Source organism: Leguminivora glycinivorella, chromosome 2 (assembly GCF_023078275.1).
Source record: "Leguminivora glycinivorella isolate SPB_JAAS2020 chromosome 2, LegGlyc_1.1, whole genome shotgun sequence".
In the NCBI taxonomy this organism is placed as follows: Eukaryota; Metazoa; Arthropoda; class Insecta; order Lepidoptera; family Tortricidae; genus Leguminivora; species Leguminivora glycinivorella.
In genome coordinates, this window is record NC_062972.1 from 21,108,577 (window position 1) to 21,132,681 (window position 24,105).

Consider the following 24,105-nt stretch of genomic DNA (forward strand, 5'->3'; position numbering starts at 1 on the left):
ACATTGGAAAATGTGTTGTATAAGTACGGAAAGTAGGCGTGTAGTGAGTGTTTTAAACCGATACGAGATGGATAGAGGCCTGCATTTGTACATCTATACCTAATCATACAAAACAAAACTTTGGAATGCTAGAAAATTTACGGACTATACAGGTAGTGCTAGTAACTGTGTGGTGACGGGTTAAGAATTTCACCACCCCCTTTCTTCCCGTGGGTGTCGTAGAAGGCGACTATGGGATATAGATTAAATTGTGGCGTAGGCGAGAGGCAGGCAACCTGTCACTGCAAGAGTGGCACTGAAGCTTTAGTAGTTTCATGTGTTCTGCCTACCCCTTTATGGGATACAAGCGTGATTGTATGTATATATGTATGCTAGTAACTGTGCAGAAAAATATTATGCTCATTAATTTACGTACTTGTATAGAAAAGTAACACATTTTATGTATAAGTACCTATGCATGGTAAATAAAGTATCGTTTCTTGTCAGCAAAATAATGGGACCAAGTAAACTGTTTAATTGCGATGTATAAAATACTAGCTTTTGCCCGCGGCTTCGCACGCGTTAGAAAGAAACAAAAAGTAGCCTATGTCACTCTCCATCCCTTCAACTATCTCCACTTAAAAAGTTACGTCAATCGTCGCTCCGTTTGGTCGTGAAAGATGGGCAAACAAACAGACACACACACTTTCCCATTTATAATATTAGTAAAATATGTAGAAGAGTTTCTGACACGTAACTTTAATGTGTATTATTGACCATACAGTTTTAAATATAAATCTAAATACATATACTACTATTATAAATATTATAATGTACTACCTCAAAATTTACACCAAATATAAACGTAACTCCAATTTTAGATATAAAATAAATAATATTAGATAACCTACATACAGAGAAGCTTCCAAGTATTGCATTTAATTTCCGACCATATAGCTTGGCTCTAAGATCAATTTTATTCTGATTCTTTTCTCAATCAATGTAGGGAGACTACACGTCACGGCTGACTTATACATCGGCGTAGACATTGGTCCCACGAGCTCTATATAACAGACAAGGTCACCAGGTTTCACTTATTTTTTGCTAGGATATTTTCGTATAATACATGATATAAACGATTATGGTGAATATTTTAGAGGTATAGCTTGTGGCGTATGGAGAGTGATCTTACTTAGTTGAGTAGTGAGTAGCGTAAGTGTTAAAAACTTTGCGTATCGCGTAGGAATAAGATATCAGTTTCAGAAAATAATAAATATGTAAAAGCGGACGCATGCGAATGTCAAAAAGCATTCTCTAACAGAAATAGTTCATGTTATGCATTATTCGAGTAATTAAAGCCCGTGTAAATTGAACATATTATTTATTTTCTATAAATGCTCAATTTAGGGTCAAAACGTTCATTCACTTAAAGCCTCTGCCACACATAAAGCCTTTTGATAGCGTAGCGTAATGATAGCGGTGCCCCTGACGAACGCTGGCGTTCCGCTCGCAATCCACGCGCATTCCGCTCACAATCCGCGCTCGTTAGTTCCCGCCGGCGTCCGCTGGGCGCAACGCCAGCGTTCGTCCGGCGCACCGTTATCATTGCGCTCCGCTGACGCTCCGCTAACGCTCCGCCTACGCTCTCAAAACGCGCATGTGTTGCCGAGCTTTAAGAGTATTTACTTATTAATTTTAAATAAATAGATTTTCATGTATTTATATATTATATGAATAATAGGGTGGTCCACATTTGTATGGAAGAAAAATAAATATGACTAATCCTTTCTCCACATGGTTCCCTTTGTTCTATTATGATTTAGTAGTTTATGTACCAAATTTTAACCCATTTGCTCATTATTTACAGGTCGCTCAAGATACATTTAAAATTGGATATCTCCTATAATAAAATAAAAACCGAAATAATTAAAACATTGCAAACTGCCCGGTTCATGTTTTATTTAGCTCTAATGAAATAGGGAAAAATATAATTAAACCATTAAAATACCTCCATGTAAGATTTTTTCTTTAGTCAAGTTCATTTCATACATTTCAGTATGGCATTATTGCTTTATTTTGAGCGACCTCTAAATAAAGTCTAATTGTTCTCAAAATTGGTTGACATGATTTTAATAAGTTTTCGTGTAGAAATAACCATGTGGAGCTCAAACAATAAAAAAATTTTTTTTTTGGACCACCCTAATGAATAATTGTCTGAATCCACACAACACATCTTCTTGAGCTTACCGATATCTGTAAGAATGCCCTACAATATTTATTAATCAAAGTAGAAAATGTAATGCGACTTCCAACTGACAGCGTTAAATGTTTTTCGCTCAGTGTTGCCCACTCCAATTTTAGAATACCCTTTCTTATTTTCATTTCCACATTACGAAGTTTCACTTTTTCCGCGCGGAGGGACTCCAAGCATTATTATTTTTTAATTAAATAAACAAATGAATTATATCCGATAACTTTGCCTAAGTTTACTAGGTTCTCCTCAAAAAATAGATAGTCCTATATTTTATAGGCATGAAAATGAAAGTCTCTCTCCCTCAAAATGCGTGGTGGCCCCACGCCCGTGAATTGATAGCACGGTAGCACACAACGAGTGTATTGGGAGTGCTTCGCACGCCGTTAACGAAAACAAGCAATTTGTATGGATTATATAGGGCAACGGATTTAAGACAAACAGGGCCTTATTTAAGCTGATTTACGTTTAGGATAGTACATGTAACTATAGCCATGTAGCTATAAAGTAGAGATGTAAACCTTTAATATGATTGAAACTAAATAAAAATAACATAAAGTTCCAAACGAGTGGTGATAAGTTAAACGTTTTTCAATAGGTGCATAATGGCCCTTTGAAGTTTCGACATAATAGGCACGTAACTTCTTGCACTAGTGCGATAAAATAGTGCTGCTAGATATTTATGTACTTACTGCAAAATATTTTTCCTTTGTTCTGCGTAGATTTAGACAGTAGATAAATGATTTAGGAATATTTCCAAGTTCTTGAGTAGGGGTCGTAAGAACTTAATTTACTTATAAATACTTAGTTATATTATAGCACTTTATTATTCTCTTTATTCATTTTAAATTTCAGGTTAGGATTACAGGTACTCATTAAATATTACTAATAATGATATATTTTTTAAGAACAGGGAAAGGTATTTAGTTAAGCTGTTCTCGTAAACAGAGATTAAGCTTATTATTTTACATAATCAGTCGGGCTTTCTGCTTACCAGTTTCACCAACTATGTAATTACAAATACTGACAGCAGATAATCATAATGAGAAGTAAAAGCACGAATAAACAAGCTCTTTGAAGAATAAGCAGAACACAAAGGATATACATATATACATTTTGCAAACCTGCCTAACGACAATACTAATAATGTAGAGTTTGTAGAGTGCTTGTGATTATATTACAAGTGTTGAAAAAAATTCCAACTTTTCATTTTCTTAAATTTTTATACCGTCCTAAATGTACATGCGAAATATAAGAACATGCAGGAATCAGTATAAAATATGTATTTCTTTATTTAACAGCTATTGCACAAAAGAACCTTCAAGTACCTACAAAAGGTGCACTGTGCAGGCACAGTATTTAATGTATGTAGATAGGTACTTACATTAATTGACAATATTATACTTACCTATTTATATTATAAATATACATAGCAATAATATAAATGAAATTATAAGTACGCGTAATGTCAACTGTTTACTCATTGCTATTAAATTCTCCGAAAGACAAAATACAACCAAACATAACTTGGACGAGAGTGCTCCGTTCACGCACCATGAACATCCTAACCTAATAATCGACGTTGCTGTCATATTGCCGAAAAGAAAATATTATTACCATGTCCCGAACTAACTGACACTTGACGCTCAGTATTCAAGGCGGGCCTCATAAGAATTCAGATCTCGCCCTATCTTGTCCTGCTCTATCGAAAAGCCTTATGTGCCCGTACTTGAACCGACCTTATGTCTTTCTCGGTCAGCAAGTCCGTATTGTGCGAAGTCCCGTAGATCACATAAAGGCTACGGTTTATGGAGCGACCGGGGTGCAAATACAAAGTAGGTTTTTTGCTAAGGCATAAAAGTGTGGTTCGAATATTTGCTTTGGAATGAAATGGTGCAGATTCTTTTCTAAAAATTTTACAAAATATGTATAGCTAGGTACATATCTGTGCAAGAAGCTTGTAGGAAAAGTAACGGTACCTACGAATACTATACGAATTGAAAATAGTAATAAATTATTTTCGGCTTCGACTTAGTGGCTCCAAATTTTGTCTAACCTAGGTTTTCGCCTGTTTTTAACCCCCGACGCAAAAACGAAGGGGTGTTATAAGTTTGACGTGTCTGTCTGTGTATATGTCTGTCTGTCTGTTTGTCTGTCTGTCTGTCTGTTTGTCTGTCTGTCTGTCTGTGTGTGTGTCTGTCTGTGGCATCGTAGCTCTCGAACGGATGAACCGATTTTGATTTAGTTTTTTTTTGTATGAAAGCTGAGTTAGTCGGGAGTGTTCTTAGCCATGTTTCATGAAAATCGGTCCACTAGGTCGCGGTCGGGGTTTTTTCAAAATTTTAATTTTGTGGTTAGGTTATTATGGTCTCTCTTGTTAAAAATATCTTATACCAAACAAAACATGTCAATTTGAAACTCTGTCTGTCATCCTTTGAACCTTCTGTTAACCCTTCTGTGTACTGCCAATAATAGTACATTGTGCAACTAGGGGAGGAAGTTGAATATTACTAACGAGAGTAAGTTAAATCGCGACGGTTTGCCGGAGCGATTTAAAGACTCGAGTTAGTAATATTCATACTCCCCCAGTTACACACAATGTTTTCCATCACACTCGCAATTTAAAAATAGATGTGAAAAAGTTAAGTACGGTACAAGAAACTTCATTATTCCCTTGGAGAATGATTTTTCTATAACTCACGCTCCGCCTGCGTGCAATAGCACATTTAAATTGGTTGTGATGAAAACATAATTGTCTAGTCTCCAATGTGTTTCTAATGGGAATTGGTTCTAGACTAGCATTAGTCACACGGAATTAGACTTATTTACTTTAGTGAATGAACTGCGAGATCGTACATGTTCCTATGATAACGCACTAATACTTAGGGAAGTGAACCATAGAAGTCCATTAGGGGAGACTATATAGCGAGTTAGATTAATGTTTGCTTGCAGCTAGACTTGCATCAGACACCGCGCTTATGTCATGCGATGTACGCGTCTCGTAAGATAAGCTGGGATAATGATTAGTACACACAGTAATGTTTTCATATTGCTGTAGTATTATTGGGACTTCTGTAATATCGATATTTCATATCTTATCAGCTATAATGTTATTTCTGGAGGCCATTTAGGCCTTTTAGGAACTTTTAGGTGACGACATACCAAATTTATTGTTTTAAAATCCAAAGTAAAGGCACGCCTCAACACCAAGAAAAATGGTTTATAATGAAGAGAGATTTCGGGCCAGATAATATCAACAAATTTCGTGATTGTCTGAAATCAATACATTGGGGAAACGTATACTCCCAATCTGATTTAAATAGCGCTTTTAAGGAGTTTCATAATACTTTGTAATTTTTTTACGGACTTTGTTTCCCGCTTAATAGAACAGTAATTGGTAAAAAAATAAAAACTAGCTGGATTACAAAAGGAATAAAAAAAGCTAGCATAACAAAACGGAAATTACGTTTCCAATACTATAAAACAAAAACCCCCCAGGCAAAACTGTCGTACCTTAAATATTCCAAAATTCTTAGAGCATGTATAAATAACTCGCAAAAAAGACAAAATCAATCTTACCTAGGTAAAGCGACGAATAAATGTAAGGCTGCATGGAATCTAGTAAAAAATAAGGCGTATTGCAATTTTAAACCAAATCATTTAGACAAGATTGTAAAAGAGGACAAAGAAATTACCGAGCCTAAAGAAATAGCAGACGTCTTTAATGAGTATTATACTAACTTAACTAGTAACGAATACAAAACTAAACAACATGGCCTGGGTAATATCTCGTCACATAACAAAACTATGTTCTTATATGCGTGCGATGACTATGAGGTAACTAAAACAATTAAATCATTAAATTCTACTAGTGCTGTAGGATATGATGAAATATCTACCAAGGTTGTTAAGGACTGTGCGTCATTAATTGCTCCGGTCTTAAGTTTTCTGATAAATCTTTCTTTTACAAGTGGCACTTTTCCTGATAAACTTAAGATGTCTATTGTAAAGCCATTGTATAAGAAGGGTAAAAAGGAAAACTTAAATAATTACCGACCCATTACTTTGGTCCCTATTCTATCGAAAATATTTGAAAAAATTATGCATTATAGAATCACTACTTTTTGTGCCAAATATGGAATAATAAATAAAGAACAAAATGGTTTTCAGAAAGGGAAAAGTACTGTACTCGCTACATTCACTTTACTAAAAAAAAATAACTGACGAAATCAATAAGAGACAACCAGTGTGTGCCATTTTCTTTGACATATCGATACCTTTGGGTTCAATTGGCGTAAAGGACATTTTGGCGAAAATGAGTTATATATACAGTTTTGTTCAGTATTTCAAGCGCTATCGATCTGTATAGTTAAAATTTCGATATCTCTTAAAAAGGTGCCTTTACGACCAAGATTTTCTACTATGGACTTGCAAAAATATCTTTTCTGAAGGGGCGTAAATATCAAGTCATTAATTATAAATTATTATTTGTGTCGTAAAGGAAATCTACAAATAAAAATATAGTCGTAAGTCACCTTGATATATATTGTTGCCCTTTAAGCCCTTACTTTCTAAGGATCACTTTCTATAGTGGTTGATAAAGTTGGGTGTAAAGGACAAGTTTTTTTGTTCTTCGTCCTTTACGACCAGCACTAAAAATATTTTATCCGCAACTGTAATCGATATCTTTGGGTTCTATTGTCGTAAAGGACATATAATGCAGGTTTCCAAGAGAAAGATAAACCCACTTTTTTTGTTTTTTTGACCTATATTTGTGACGTGTATAAGAAAAATATGCAGATTACGAGTATCTTTAACCTAGTGTAGCAACCGTAGTGATAAACTAAACGATTTAGAAGATAGATGGTTGTAAAGGACACGTCAAATGCTATTAACGTCCTTTACACCCATGATTTGATAGGGTCGTAAATGACGGTCTTAGATGATTTTTATACAAAGTCGGGGCGTAATTGTAACCGAAATGGTACAAATGTTGTACTAAGTTTACAATTAAAAACTGGAAAAATGTATCAAACCGTACTTAATATGGCATAGAATAGCTGCATTAGTTTAATGCAGTGTATTATTTATCTAAGCTATCTTAGCAACAAAAAAGAACAAGACTAATATTTTATATCCAGTTTTGTAATAAAGAAACAATATTTGCTTAAAAACTATCTAATACTTTGGCAACAAATTAAAAGTTATTTTTTTAGTATTCGCCGCTGTCTGAATAGTCAGTAGGTTACGCATTCAGTCTTTAATTCTAGCAGGGAAACGCTTTCGTAGTATTATTATACTGCGGCGAGATGTAGGTAATTAAAAAAAACACTATAGTAATCAGGGTATTCAAATGCACAAACGCTCACGATAATATCTATTTCGTAGCTATATATCTTTATCGCTCTTGCGTATTGCACCAGACTGCATTTTTGTCGGCGTCTGGCGTCGACGATTGCCATTCAGCTACGCCGGCAGTAAACTTTAACAGTAGACTATACTAACATTTAGTGCGACAATAACAGGTGCGTTTCGCTAGCGAATGAGCGTTAGCGTTTGGTGACTTGGCTATGTACCCAGGTACTTAAAGCATTGACTATAATATTTCTAGGATTGAACTCATAATTAAGATTATTCTTATTTAACAGGTTTAAGACTAAATAACAATCTTCTGTTTTAAAATTATCAAAAATATGAATCAACATAGTAGGTAGTCTTGACTAATACAGTTTGTATACCCGTCCTAACTTGCGTTTATAAATAAATACTTAACTCTTAGTTATTCTTAGAACTTCTTTCTACTTTAGACTTAAAATTACTGTCGTATTAATATAGTCTACTGTTCACAGTTGCTGATTAAAGTTTACGTGATTACCATTAGTGTTTTTATATTTACTTAAACTTAAACTACGAAAGCGTTTCCCTGCTAGACTTAAATACTAAATGCGTAACTTATTGAGACAGCGGCGAGTACTAAAATAATAACTTTCCAAAATATTAGATAGTTTTTAAGCAAATGTTGTTTCTGTATAACAAAACTGGATTTAAAATAGTCTTGTTCTTTGTCTTTGCTAAATATTTAGATAAATATACACTGTAACACTAATGTGGCTATTCTATGCCATATTAACTACGTTTTGATACATTTTTCAAGTTTCTCAATTGTAAACTAAGCTAAAAACAGTTGCCATTTGTACCATTCCGGTTACATTTACGCCCCGAATTTGTATAAAAATCATCTAAGACCGTCATTTACGACCCTATCAACTCTAATTGTTCAAAAAAATCGTGGGTGTAAAGGACGTCCATAGCATTTTGACGTGTCCTTTACAACCATCTAACTTCTAAACCGTTTAGTTTATCACTACGGTTGCTACACTAGGTTAAGGATACTAAAAATCTACATATTTTTCTATATACGTCACAAATATAGGTCAAAAAACAAAAAAGATATAAATATTTTTCTAAAAAAAAAGTTGTTTTTTGCTTCTCCTGAAAACCTGCATTTTGTCCTTTACGCCAATTGAACCCAAAGGTATCGATATGCAAAGCTTTTGACTTTGTCTCACACCAACGTTTTCTTGAGAAATGTTATAAATATGGCATTAGGGGTAAAGCACTAGACTGGATAAGTACCTAGTTACCTGCATAACCGCAAACAGTGTGTCCAAATTGAACATATTGACGATGGTAATACCATAGGCTATGTTAGATCAGATATTGCAGTGAATAGTGTTGGTGTTCCACAAGGGAGTGTTCTGGGCCCTTTATTATTTCTGCTGTATATTAATGATTTACCGAACATTACAGATAACCAATGTATCCTATTTGCCGATGACATTTCCCTAGTAATAACATGTAATAATATTGATACTTATAATGATGACATAAATACTGAAGTTACGAGAGTAATTGAATGGCTAGAAGCAAATAATTTGAATGTTAACTTTGATAAAACCAATTTCGTACAATTTTGTAATAGAAAAGAAGTGCCTGAATTAAATGTCAAATATAATGATCAAACTATACATGAAACTGATGTAGTAACGTTTCTAGGTATAGTTGTAGATAAAAATTGCTCATGGAAACCCCAAATTGAAAAGAAATGCAAAAGCTTAAATAGTTTTGTTTATCCGCTCCGGCGACTTGCAACTTGTGTAAACAAGGAAACTGCTCTACTTGCATATCATGGCTATGTTGCGTCCTTGCTAAGATATGGAGTCGTACTCTGGGGAAACTGTTGTGAAATAGAACGACTCTTTATCTGTCAAAAAAAGTGCATTAAGGCGATTTGTAGGAAACCCTCAAGAACATCTTGCAGGAATCTCTTCGCTGAACTAAAACTGTTACCCTTACCATCCTTATACATTCTGGAAGTCACCAAATTTGTCAAGTCAAATCAATCCTTGTTTACGAAATTAGAAGACATATGTAGCTTTAATACGAGATATCCATTAAGACTAGTAAAACCTAAGGCGACAACGAAACTGTGTGACAAGAACAGTTCCTGCATGGCAATAAAAATTTACAATTAGGTCCCTGAAGACATAAAATCCCTGCCTTATAAAGCATGTATATCAAAACTGAGTAATTGGTTGTTAGAAAAAAGATTTTATTCAATTAATGAATTTTTGACATCATAAAATAGATAGGCGTATTACTTTAAATTTATTGAATTATTTCTTGTAATTTTATTATAATCATGACATTTTAATTAAGTATGAATTGTGTGGGTAAATTATTAAATTTGAAATGTTTGTATTTTTCTTACTATTCTAATTTAAATATTATAATTAGTAACGTAGTGAAATGTATGATATGCATGTTAATTGTAAAGCTATATAGATTAATAAAATTGATACTATATGTATGTTCCTAGATTAGTTAAATCATATTTGCACGCTTTTTATAGGCAAAATAGTTGAACGAAATTGTACCTCTTGACCATCTTACTGTACACTATTTTATGCAAATAAATTACTTACTTACTTACTTACTTACTTATTTCAATAATGTAAATTCTATGTGTAACACAGAATATTCATACTTGGATTGTTAAAAAGGAATGAAAATTATCCCACGAAATCGTCTGATAAAGCGCTCGCAGTTTTTTTAATGTATGGAAAGTTTCACAGTCGACTGGTGAGTGACGTTGATAGTCGGTGCCACTGGGCCTTAATAATGAAAATGTTTGTTTAACTCTGAGTGAAACAAAATACTTTACTTTTAACTTTGAATACATAGGAAGACAGTACAATACTTACATAAGTAATTACATTTGTTTTAAACACGTCACATAATCAAATACCTACCTAATTAGTGTGTATATACAGGTCAATTCACAAAAGCTAGCATGAATGAATGAATAAGTATATAAGATTAATCAATAAAATAATGGCTCTTGACAGTTACGACTGTATACCGATGCAAGTGTCACTTATACAATCAAAGTTTCATTTATTCAATTCGTACCAGCTTTCGTGAAATGACCTGTACTGTTGTCTAGTAAAACAACCATCCTTGTAACTAGAGTCGTGTGTTCTATGCCTTACAATGCTTCACGTCACAAGCACGAAACCGTAGCCAGCACAATGTAGGTGACGAGTTTAATTATTTGGAGCGCGTTCGAGAACATTCCAAGCTGTTCTAGGATGTTCTGAATTACCATCGTGATCGGTGAGGTTGGGATACGCTTGATTGGTATTGCAAATTTTCATCAAAATTTATGTTTGAATGGTTTCCCCATTCAATAACCAATTAGTTATTGTGATATTTGAAAGATGCAAGGCTTCCCGTGCAAAGTCCAAATTGTTTTTGTAATAATGATACCCTACATTTACCAGTGACTATATTAAACTTTGTGTGGCGACAGAGGGTTGTTTCTATTAGGTCGGTCCCTGGGCTGCGGTCGACCACTATTTTTGCGCCGCCTTTATTAGCTGCCCTAATAAACTGAATTTGTTTATGGTGCGCGAAATATAGGGTTACTTATTTGGTGAAAAACAGGCTGAGAGCGCCGCGCCGCGTGAACTGTGGTTATTACAATCGCCCTTTTTTGTACAAATGGCTATAAATTTAGATGGAAAGCAATATTTGAACGGAGCTTCTACAGTAATATAATTGTCAGTTGGAACACACACCTACTCGTATATAAATTATTACATTATTATTAAGGCATCAATTCGACTGCATATTTTTTTAGTATGAACTTGGTGTTTTAATATGTAGTATACGGCAAAGGTAGTGGTATGATGATGTATGTGGTATGATGATGATGAGGATAAAAATGACAGTCGGATGGCAATTGTATCTGCATTTCTCTTGCGATTATATATTACATCTGTCTGTGACATTGTCAATGACTGTCTTATCTATTCAGACTTGTATTTACGAAAGAGAATACTATTCTACTTAGAATAGTATTCTCTTTCGTAAATACGAAGTTGCCAGAAAGCATGATGCCCCTTTATTTTAAACATGCAAACAATAAGCGCGCAGATTTATAGGGGCAACTTAAAATCCACAAACACGACGAGTGCATGTAATAAAATCTAAGTTGTGTGTGTGTTACTGCAAAGGTAATAAATGTTACGTTATTCATACTCACGCCATCAGATGCTGCTGAATCTTCACTTCACTTAATAGGTTGGTCCGACCTTATGTAGCTCTAAATAAGTTGAAATTCCTTTAACTAATAAAAATGCTACCTACGACTGTGTTGTCGCGGTCGTGTTTAGTTCATTTTTGTTTAGTAAAGCTTTCATATTCAATTTAACCGTTTTTACTTTACATTACGGTATAATATCGCTTAGCAAACGAGCGCTGTCAACCTGCATTTAGTTCACTCGCATCCGTTCCTGTACCTGCTCCACGTATTTTATTTTAACACTTTTTTCCATTATATTTTATAGAGCGGAAGAATTTTATTTCTAGTTGTTATCATCATATAACAACAGAGTTCGGTTAAATATTCGAATAGCTTGGGAATTCATTCAGCTTTATTTATTTTACTTGTTTTGGTATGTTCCGTTTGTTTATTTTTTGGTCCACTACTTGTGTGACCCAACCTATGAAATCGATCGATGATTACGGTTTTTAATACAGGATTTGTGATTGTTTTTTCATTACATAAGGCTACTTATACGTCATGTCCAGTAAAAAACTTTTTTTTAAATTTGAATTTAAGATGTCCTTCTGAGATATAAAACTTAATTTTGTTCGTGTGATGTCCACGATATTTCTTATGTTCCTAAATAAGTCTCTAGGTCTAAATGCGTAGCTAACTTGTTGCACGACAGCTAAAACTGTGAAAGTATATATAAAATGTACCGATTTTTGTCTTTTTGGTAAACTCATAAAAATATTATGTCGAAAGGTGATCAAAATGAAAATTTTAAAGAAATTAGAGCTCCGCGAATGAGACGTACGAGTAGATTTGTGCTTTCTCTATCTGACCTCACCACCACACGATTAGCCACCTCCACATACATACCATTTTAAATGAGCCATAAGCCGATGTTTGTAATTCTTTTCTACTATTATTCTAAGGATAATGTCGCACACAATCAAAATATTGGACCTGCGTATCAGAAACCGCATCTTACGAAATAGGCCAGCAATTTATACGTTTCGCGGCAAAACTCTTCTGACAATTTGTGGGACGTGTACATTGGAGATAATCTCGCGCGACACAATTCACGAGATAGAATTGCGCGAGACAGCCGACGCAGCACAGTCCTGGAATATAAATAGTAAATACAGTAAACCTACGCTGCGCTGCGTGGCGATGGCGTGGCGATCGAACGTATCGAAACGCAGTCTGGGTCTGTCCCTCTGCCACAGTGAAGCGTAAGCGATTGTGACTACTACGGGTGAAAATACTCATACTATTTTGATTTCGATTTCGTTTGATGTTTGACCTGTTTGTTTCATGTTTGTGTGGTGAAGGGTTATATGCTTCACTCGATGTCAAAGTTACTTCGTGCCTTGTAAGCATCCCAAGTTCGTTCGGATCTACCTCGAGGTAGAATATTAGAACCAGCAGTTAAGCAACAACTGTGCTCCCTTGTAAATCAAATAGCTATTATAAATATTTGTCAGTCAAAATTTGTATCAGGTGTTACGTTTTTATTTTATCCTACTGTTTAAATCATTTTACTGCGCCTAACCGACAAGTCGCGAGTTGGCCGTGACACGTCGCGTGACAATTTAGTATTGTTTACATTTGCTACCGTAGATTGTGCCATACATCTTGCTGAAGTGCTTGCGTTCTGTGTTCGTAGGCCAGTTAGTGTCAATGTCACTTGTTGCTAAAAGTTACCGAACACTGCGTTGTACTTACTAATGTGTCTTGAGTTTTATTCCTACTAAGTAGCATGTGTTGCACATGAAGTATATTAGGTATGTTATTAGATACTCGTATGTCTTAATAGACATCGGTTTTAGAGAGAACAAGTTGGGTTATTTGTTTTCCAATTGTAAAACTTATTTTAAATATACCTTGTGAGTTGCCCCAATTTTCTGATTACCTACTAGATTATTACCCTATCACTGTCAACGCTTATCAACTAGCAGGTACTTAATCTTAATAAGGTCAAAATGTTCCCTATTTCGAAGACATCACCGTTTTCTACCTATTGTTGTTTTACAGAAAAGGTAACATAATATATAGCTTAGTAAACATTAACTTCGTTATTAATTATTTAAATGTAAGTACTAAATATAATAATGTGATCCCAAAAGGTTCAAAACTCAGTGACCGCGAGTAGGTAGTTTTTCTAAGATAATACATGCACTTAGTCGCGTGGTACTTACTTCCCTCTGATCGCTGCCACTGGACGAATTACTCTAAAAATACAAAACTCGATATAAAAACAGAATTTCAATTTTGATTCGTTGTGCCAATAAATTGACTACCCAAACATTTCAAATTGACTCCCCATCATCGATTCCATTACTAAAGCCCGCCTAATATCGGCGAGCAACATTTTTACTAGGAGTCTAACCCCGCTACGAAATATATTGCTTCCCAGTAAACCTTTATTGGGTATCCCGCCCGTAAAGGGAATTAACCTGTTCCATTTCATATAAATAGGTTCTCGGGTAAACAAAGAGTCGAGGGATTAGACGGGAACATACTCGCAATCTACGTTCATGATAGACCTTGTGTTTCGCTTTTGTTCGGGTAAAGGTTTGATGTATTTAACTAATTATGTTACATAATTCAGCTTTCATCTTTCCGTGTACCTTTTGGTACAAATCTCACTCGGTAATTGAAGCGTCAAACTGTGTATGTTTGTTTCATATTATAATTATGAAGGGAAATGCAAAATGTCAATTAAGTTTGTAACACACTTAAAGCTCTCAGACATTACGCGGATAACGAAAATAAGTGTTTCATCTTCGAAAACGTGATCATCTGAAAGTTTCACATAATTGGGAAGTTTTTGTTATGCATAAATATGTATGCACCATACTTCTTTGTAAAGGGGAAATTGTCTATTATAAATAAAAGCTACTCGTAACTTTGAAAACTGCTCTCATCATGAATACGATATGAATAAGACAAATATTTTTCTTCGCATTAATACCTCACCCTCGATATCTGCTTCCTTTATATGTAAAGTAACACAACTTTCCCCCTGGTTTGCCCTTTACAGTTCTGATGACTTCAGAAGTAGAAAGTTTTGTTTGAACTCAGATTCGAGTTCCCTTTTCCTCGTTCGTAATTGGAAACAAAATCGTCTTTCGCAGTAAGCGCAGTTCGAAAAAGTTGTCAGTGGGCTATTCTAAAACCATTAACCTAATTATAAGTAAGTTTAATATAACAATTAGCCCGCAACTTCTGTTGCGAAGGTATAACATTAGAATTATCTTTGTTTTTCATACCTACTATGAACAGTATGAACATGAACACCAGCATGAACTTTGCTACTTTCTTTGATCTGCAAAAAATATTCCTAGTCCTAGGTCTTGATACGACACCTAAGTTAAGTCTTCATATGACACCTAAGTTAACTTTTTCTGAAAATGTTGAGGGGTTCTAAGGGCACTAACTGAATTTGGTGATTTAGATCCTCGATTCAATTTTTTTAGTATCGAAAACTTAAGTATATAGTAACTGTCAAGAATCATCGAGGAAAATATAGGATAAGGATATCTTCCGAGAGAAAACTCAATTCTATACCAAGAAACTCAGTACTACGGCAAATCAACAATCTATATAGTATCTCAGAAGGCAACCGCAGGAAGGGTTATATATCTCACGATCAGGTGAGGTTACATTAGAGTGGGACCACACTAAGCTGTCATGTCAAGTGCTACGTCAAGTATGGATTACATCAGAGCTTACAGGGGATATGTAATAATAATATAATTGTAATAGCTACTATAATAAACACCTTTTTGATGTTGATTGTTTCCAAATTTCGTTGGCTATTCTAAAAAGTAAGTTGTTTTAATAACATAATTACTTTAGGTTTATGTTTATGTTGTATGCAGTTTAATTTTCTTGTATTACGTTACGTTATGTTGTTTTCTTATATTCATTTAGTGAACATTATTTGGTTTACAATTATGAACCTCCAGGTCTTTTGTTATTGTTTTTCTTTTTTTTGCAGTACATTTTTGTATTGCCAATATGTAATGTGTTTATGTGACTGTTTGGTTTCTGAATAAACTAAAAAAAAAAAAAAAAAAAAAAATACCTACTTGTGCATTTGTAGGTGCGAAGTTTGTGCATAGCTAGCGTGTTAGTCAGAGTCTGAGTTTGAATGGAAAGCATTAGATTTTCAAATAAGACATTCGAAAACTTATAAACGTTACAGAAAAATGTATACTGTAATATTTAATTAAAAAGTAACCGTTTGGCCGGTTACTTTCTCCATATTTTTTTTTTTGTGGCGTGGCTTCGTAGTAGATAACGTTTCTAAACTCATGGTATCTACACTGCACTGGTAGTAGTGGTGGTTCAATTTGGAATTGCTAGCGTATTTTGCCATTCCACGCCTTCGTTTTTACTTTTAGTACCTATAGAATCTTTAACAATTTTGTTAACGAGATGGTTCAATAGATTGCTTCTTAACTTTCATTAGATAAACAATCTTATCCCTCGCATAATAATGACTAAAATATTTTAATGTGGTCATAAAACGCAATGGCACATACGTAATGGTCCTGGCCAAGCGACAAGCCTATTAGGCCCGCCATTCACTTAATCACACCGTGATGCGAGCGTAATAGCCCACCGCGTTTACATTTTCAGGGGTGTAGTTTAGTTACCAGAAGCAAATTTAAATTATATTATATTATAAATAGAAAAAAAGAGCAATCTTAATACCTAGGTCCACAGATGACCAGTTTCCCGAACAAAATCGACTTGTCGGTTATCGGCATTGAAGCTGAGTATTTGGTGTTTTCGATAGCGTAAAAGTCACAAAAAATGTATGTAATTTTTGATTCTAATAAGTAACCATTTAAGGAGCTCTTTATTTTCCCCATGCAGTGAATGTTCCTTTTCCACGACATTTACGCTATCAAGTCACGTATTTTGAAATGTAAAATTTACCTTTTGCGATTAATTAACAGACCGATATCTACCGACTCTGGCAATTTGCGGGGCCATTTGCACATACTGAACTTTTCCTCAAACTAAGCAAGTCTAAGGCCGAGTTCACTATCATAATTATGTTTATCATAGAAATATGATTATAGGCAACATGCCGTCCTTTTTCTTCACGTTGGAGAAAAAGGGAGGCATACATATCTATGACCAAATTTCTATTATAAACATAATATGATAGTGTACTATCGGCCTAAGAGACGATTGACATCACAAACTCAGGAATTCATGATGAACATTCGCAAACAGCACAAAAGTTCGCAAAGTAATACATTAGTTCTCAGGTCTAAACTTCAAAGAGCTATATATACCTACAAGAAGGAATTCGTAACTATTGTCAAAAAAATACAAATTCTGTTGTTAAAATTCAAGATATTGGATTTATAAATCATAATTTTGTAGTCACATCGTGTTGGCACAAAATTGTATCCCACTTCACTACTCTGATGCGAGTCGATATCAAAAAGAAAACAAAGATACTTAAAAATCGATCCGTCTTAGCCCCAGTTTGTGTTGAATCTGTGACTATTCAGGGAAAGCATTTTCAGCCAGAATACAAATTCAATTTAGTAAGGATATATTGGCGTCGCTCTCTTACTCATTTTGCTTTTGCTTTAGTGTGAGTAAGTGCGTGCACTCGACACGTTCTGATCTAAGATCAGAACATTTCAGAATGTACTACTGAACTCTATTGTTTGTATAGTAACTCTCGAGTAGTCAAGGCAGCGGGTGTGACTAAGCAAAAGTTTCCGATCTTAGTGCTACAGGCGATAGGCGTTACTCTTCTTACTACTTAGTACCATAACGGAGTACACATTTGCATGATTGAGACTTTGATCGATTTGACAAACATCGCAAGTTCGTGATATCCAACGTTTAATATATTATCAATTTAACCACATTAACGCTGTTCATCTTCTCACTTTTAAACCGCTGTACTGATTGAGTTGAAATTTGCCTTCCTGAGAAAGGACTTAGGATAGTTTGTATTCCGGAAATAATCTTCAAAAGGGTAAATGATTCTCAGTCTTACTTCTACCCCGGCGGGGCAATTAAGGCAACGCCTGGTAATTGATGTCAATATTTTGCTTAAATTGAATAATTGCTTTTATTTCTTTATAAGGCGCTATCCCAAGTCGCGGAAAAACCTAGTATACAATATAACTTTTTTGTTCGTTATGTTTTAGAGACAGATATATTTTAAGTTAAGTCGTCACAATAAGTTACTATTTGTGTTCATTTATTTGATAACTTTTTAATGCATTTGAATAAACAAAGTTTTCAGATTTTGTAATTCTCACATTGCCCACCGTCGAAGAGCGCTACGTAAGTATACAATTTATAAGAAATTTCGCTTTGTAGCAGACGACGACAACACTGCTAGAAAAATAAATAATATTGGTACAAGTTTTACAAAACCAGACATCTTAAATGCTTCCAATCGTGGTTGAACTGATCTTCTTTCTAAAATAAATAGAGGCGTTACATGGACAAATGCACGTCGATTTAGGATCGTTGCAGTGCACGGGTGCAAGTTGCGAGCTGAGGCGGGAGTTTAATATGTTCAAGATGATTAAATAAGTCTAAAAATGTACTTGCTATATGCAGGATGAGATGCTTTAATTAGTAACTAACTGTAGTGGTTCCCAAAGTTTGCTAAGCTGCTCTCAGACCTATCTATCACATATATTCAATATCTCGTTAAAAGAAAAATTCATGCATTTAAGGGTTAAAACTTCTCAAATACCTTGCTGCCACATACAGTACATTCGGGCTGAAAATAAGGGTATTCTAAAATTCGGGCTAGAAAAGAAGAAGCTCATTATCTATATGACAATCCCTTAAATATGATGAATGATGAAAAAGAAAGACTAGTTTTACGGAATACACATACAGTGAGTTACTATTTAAGGATAGGAGGAAGAAGACTTAGAGTACCTTCGGGTAAGTACGTGAAACCTAGCTGTAACTCGTGTCATTAGGTCCCTATGGAACTTATACCTGCGGGCAAGTACAGACAAATTATTTAATTTCCGACCCATTTCTTCATTTATCCCATCCGTGACATAGTCCGGATTGGCTTGGAAATTAAATTTTTGAACTGCATTTGAAACCTGAAACTCGGGCCATAGCAGAGAGAGACGTATTCCAAACTGGCAACGCTTGAACGTAACGGATCGACGCCGGCTACGATTGAGGACGGCAATATGTAGTGGCGTGATGGAATCATCCCACTAGCGCTAACCGGGCGTTGACCAATCAACACTGCAGACCGGCATTACATGTGCGCTGTGCTACGAAAACTATTCGGCACGGAATTTGGAGCCAAGCTTCGAATAGAGGGCGTATCACATGCAATATCCAATATTGCTGCTGACCGACAACTATGTACGGAAGAGGCCTATGAGTACAAATGGACAGCCAATAGAAATTAATAAAAAAAATCAATATAATAAAATAAAATATTTAACCGAACATTCTACTCACGTGTGAAAGTCAACACCGAGATTGGCGTATTCACCTTGTGCAAATTGGCAGAGAGTAAAAGTCTGAAAATATTTTGATCTGTCATCAGTGACAGTTCTGAAAGAAACCATAACGGCATGATGCTCGTGAAGCTCGTCACAATCCACAAATCGCTAAAATGAAGAGTGCGACCGCGATAAGTGTGAACCGATAAATAATTATGTAATCCGTTATTGAACACGACTATTAAATAACATTTCATTCCATTGGTAAACGTTCCACGTATTCTAAATATAATACCTTGTAAATCCACTATATTTAGTTCTAATAGTTAGACATTTGAGACACAACCCGTTACGTGGATCATATATAAAATTTGCTTTCACTTATAGATTCTATAGAACCTTTATCCCGTATTGGCCATTTAGTTTATTTCAGATCGTATGAACTTTCAACAGTTTTTACACCTTAACGGACCCTTGCGGGTGACACGGACGAAGGCTACATTCGTTCGGAGTATTTAATTCCTTTCTTACATATTATCGTCAACTTCAAGTCATCATCGTTCCCATCTAGAATACCAACGAAATTTTCAATAACACTGGACAGATATAGTAAAGCATATAAAACTAACCCTGTTTTTGTTCTCGCGATGAACATTAACAACAACAAAGGAAAATCTGCTCAAAACAGGACCAGAATTCAAGTCACGTCAACCAAAACATTAATGGACACAATTGTTTTCAGCCCGAATAAATTAGGTTTGCACTTTATAATTATAACAAATCATGCCAAACAACTTGACTTTAGAAATTTGAAGGTCTTTGTTGGGAACAATGTGGCTCACTGAATAGACGCTGATTGTCAACGGCGAAGTTCAATTCATTTTAAGTTTCGCTTGGTATAATAATGGTTCATACCTCAATCCAAAAAATAATAAATAAATAAAGTCTGATCATTTAATTGTATAATTTTTTGAAAGAGTTAATTCATAACCAGCCTCTCACCTTCACCTCACTACCTATACCTACTTTGTCGTTCGCGTAAATATTTTAAAGTTTCTTATTGGTTGCACATTAATATTTAACTCTTGGTCGCTGAAGAAACTACTTAACACAAATATTTAGCTAGGAATTATTGAGTTATCGAATTATTTGATATATCAGTGCACAGTGAAATTGTTTCAAATGTATATCCTTGATTTAATTTAATTTAATTTGATATAAGTACCTAAGTTTTCATTGTAATTTTCTTTTCTTTCTTTCTTTTCTTTTGTGAATATGTGTATCTATGGACTAAAGTTGCCTGAAATAAATGATTTAATAATAATAATAATAGTTATGCAAAAAGTGGCCAAAATCATTTATGTCGTTTCCTTCGTGTGAGAGACCACCACAAACCTAAAGTTACATTTTGTAAAAACGATTATTCAAAAGGAGTTTTCTAAATGACACGCAAGATAGATGAAGTATGGATAGTTAATAGCCAATAGTCTTCGCGCAGCAAAGAAATTTTTCATCGAAGAATATAAAAGAAAATTCAATTTCATAAAGGCTGTGTTAAGCTCAGATGTCGGCCTTTGATATGTCAACGTAATGACGGTCGCTATACTCCCGTTACCGCAGCTTTGCGAAGCGCGTTATCAGATTGCAGAGTTCGTACCTAATAACTTAATCGTTAAACGTGGAAGATAGTAGATAACTGCTGATATTCATTGAGGTTAATTTACTGAACTTTATCTTTTTTAATACAACATGTACTGAAATTAAGTTTTATCTGAAGCCAGACATGTGAGACTCGCCAAGTGCCGAGTCGATGATTTCATTTTATTCTCTCTTCTTCTCTCTCTTTTTAGACAATCGGGTCGCCGCTCAGCGAATCCTGTCTGGTCGCGGTTTTATAGACTGGCAGTGACACAAGTAAATTCAAAGAAATACGTACATTCATTTATGTGAATTAAATTTAATGTCAGGGAGTATAAATATCAATAAAAGACTGGGCCCAAGTTCTGTTCTACTCCTACTTTGAAATAATATTTATTCTTACTCAACTAAATTTTCTCTCAGTTCACGCAGAACCGTTTGTTAATTGAAGGAGCAGAAAACGTCGGTGCGGTTTAATGTGAACATTATACTACGGGGGAGCTATCGCCGAGATGTCTAGTGTTTTTGCAGACTTGAAACTGCCGGCCATAGATTAACGATCGGCAAATAGAAGAAACGTTCTTAAATAAGTACAATATTTAGATATTAGCCTGTGTCCAGATACTATGGAATCTGGGTACAGTACACTCTAGACTCAGATCGAGGGTCGAATTTTCAAATTACCTACTTTTATCATGTGCAAATAACGTCCTATTTGCAAAATTCAGTACGTTTCCAATCTGCTTATGGTAGAATATGCCCTACTTGAGCAACTTGTACCATCTTGTAGCTTAGTAAGTTACCTAAATTATCTATGATTTATATCAAGAACAAAATTACGTCTCGGCCAGGTCATTGGTTTTCAATAATCATAAGAAATTTATTAAATGAACGTTTTATCAAAAAATTAACCGCTACAATTTTTGTACAATAACATTTCTAGTTCCTGTACCTAACCTCAATACGTCGCAATTGTAAAATATATATACCAGTAGTATACAGTAACTCACTCCATTTTTACCTTACCTGTATTTTTTGTACATATTCTGTTGCCCGATTAGTCTTTGCACGGAACTTCATTAAGAGGGTCCCACTGCACTGTAATTGTGGGTCGGGAAATATTGAAACTAATTACTTGATTGTGGTTTTTGCTGGGTAATTACTGTTACTGCAGTTGCTGCCAGGTCGTTTGATTTGTTAATGGATTATCATTTAACTTAATGGACGCTAACATTACATAGATGTAATAAAACTATTCAGCATCAGCATGCTTTCAACTAAGTATTTGAAATATAAGTTGTTGATTGTGGATAGCAACTGCAACACCTACATTTTTGTACATAAGTAATGATCTATTTTAAGCTATTTAATACAGGGAAATAATATTTGGCTAGCTTACCGTGGGACTCGGTCAGTCTGTGTAAGAAGTCCTCTTTATTTATTTATTTAGGATGTTTGGGTAAAATTGGCAAAAGCAATCACCCCCTACTATTACAATACTTGTATAAAAGTTTACTTCAAGTTCTAGTCAATTTATAAATAATTATTAAGTAGCTAACTGATTTATCAAAAGCAATACAAAGATCTTGCCATAAATAAATAATGTAAATCAATCACGAATAATAAATCTAAAAGCAACAAACAGCATCAAAAGAACGATTAAAGTGAACCAAATACTATTAAACTTAAATTTCTCTTTATCAGAGTCAATAAGATATAATACAATACAAGAGATCCAAGTTATTATTTTTCTATATAACTTTATCGCCTGGCAAATAACTCTGACCTCAACAAACTTGAACATCCAAACAGGGTCGAAAACAGCCCGGCGACTTCTGTTAAACTGTCAACTAATAAAATATCAGTCTAATAAATCCAAATCTATTTCACTTAAGACATGAGATAGGCGAAGTTTGCGATCGTCCCATACATAAAGCGTGGAAAGTTGCGATGCGATTTTTTCTTATCTAACTTCGTTAGAGGCCGATGACTATACCCCTGGGAGACCAAAGTCCTTTTCACACTGGACGAAACGTTTTAAGGGCTGATTTACACGGTGCGAGAGCTTGTATGCGACTTTCACTGCGTTGCGGTATTGTTTGATAGGTTTGGTAAATTGACCGCATCTCAGCAGTTCCCAATGTAATTAAAATCGCATGCGAGTTCGCGCTCTGTGTAAATACGAGTAGGTCCTAAGTATCGTTCGTTCACGTGACATCATATCGAGGATTCTGAACGGTAACATCATATACATATATCAATCCTATATCATAATCAATTGTTAGTTGTTATTCAAATCCATAGCTATCTACGGCTGAAGTCAAGTTCAAAATCATTAATAAGACATTTAATTTGTCAGACATTTTTAAGATTCTGTAAATGTTCTTGAATCAAAATTAATCTATGTATATATGTTACTATTTGTACTGATTTGCCTGAATCAAAAATAACATGAGCATGGAAGATAATAGAGATTATACCTGATGTTCATTCATAAACGGTTATTAGAATACTTAATATTAAAAGAAAATATATAAAAAGAACTTTCGTACGTAAATCGGATTACAATGAAATATTATGATAATACGGAATACGAATTCGGAATTCTGTGACAACGCAGACTGATTGTTATAGGGTTTTAAGTATTTATTCCTTCGATAAGTATTATTACGTTTAGTTGTGTAATGAAAGAAAAGTTCTAAATATTAGCGATCAAACCAGTAAGTAATACATCTTTGACTGTGCTTATATTTGGTAAATACATGTCCTTTGTGTAAAAGTCGTGAAGTGTAAACGTACTCTTTAGTTGCCAAATCGAGTTGCTCTCTTTCCGACGCCAGAAGCTTAATGTAATATTATTGATTCAGTTTATGTTCCACGCTCTTAGTTACACGATCTTTAGAAACAAGGAGTTGTTAGCTCTCTAATTAACTTGTGAGTATCCCCTTATCTTAATTAGGAAGTCAATTAAAGTCTCCTCTTACATAAGAGCAAGGTACCTATATATTTCAAGTGTTTCGATTCTCTTTGTAATAAAACGATTGGCACTTTTTATGTGTATGTATTACATAATCAAAAGGATAGTATTTAAATGTAACTCGAGGCGAAGGGTGTTACGACTACCACCGATATTTTCTCATAATATC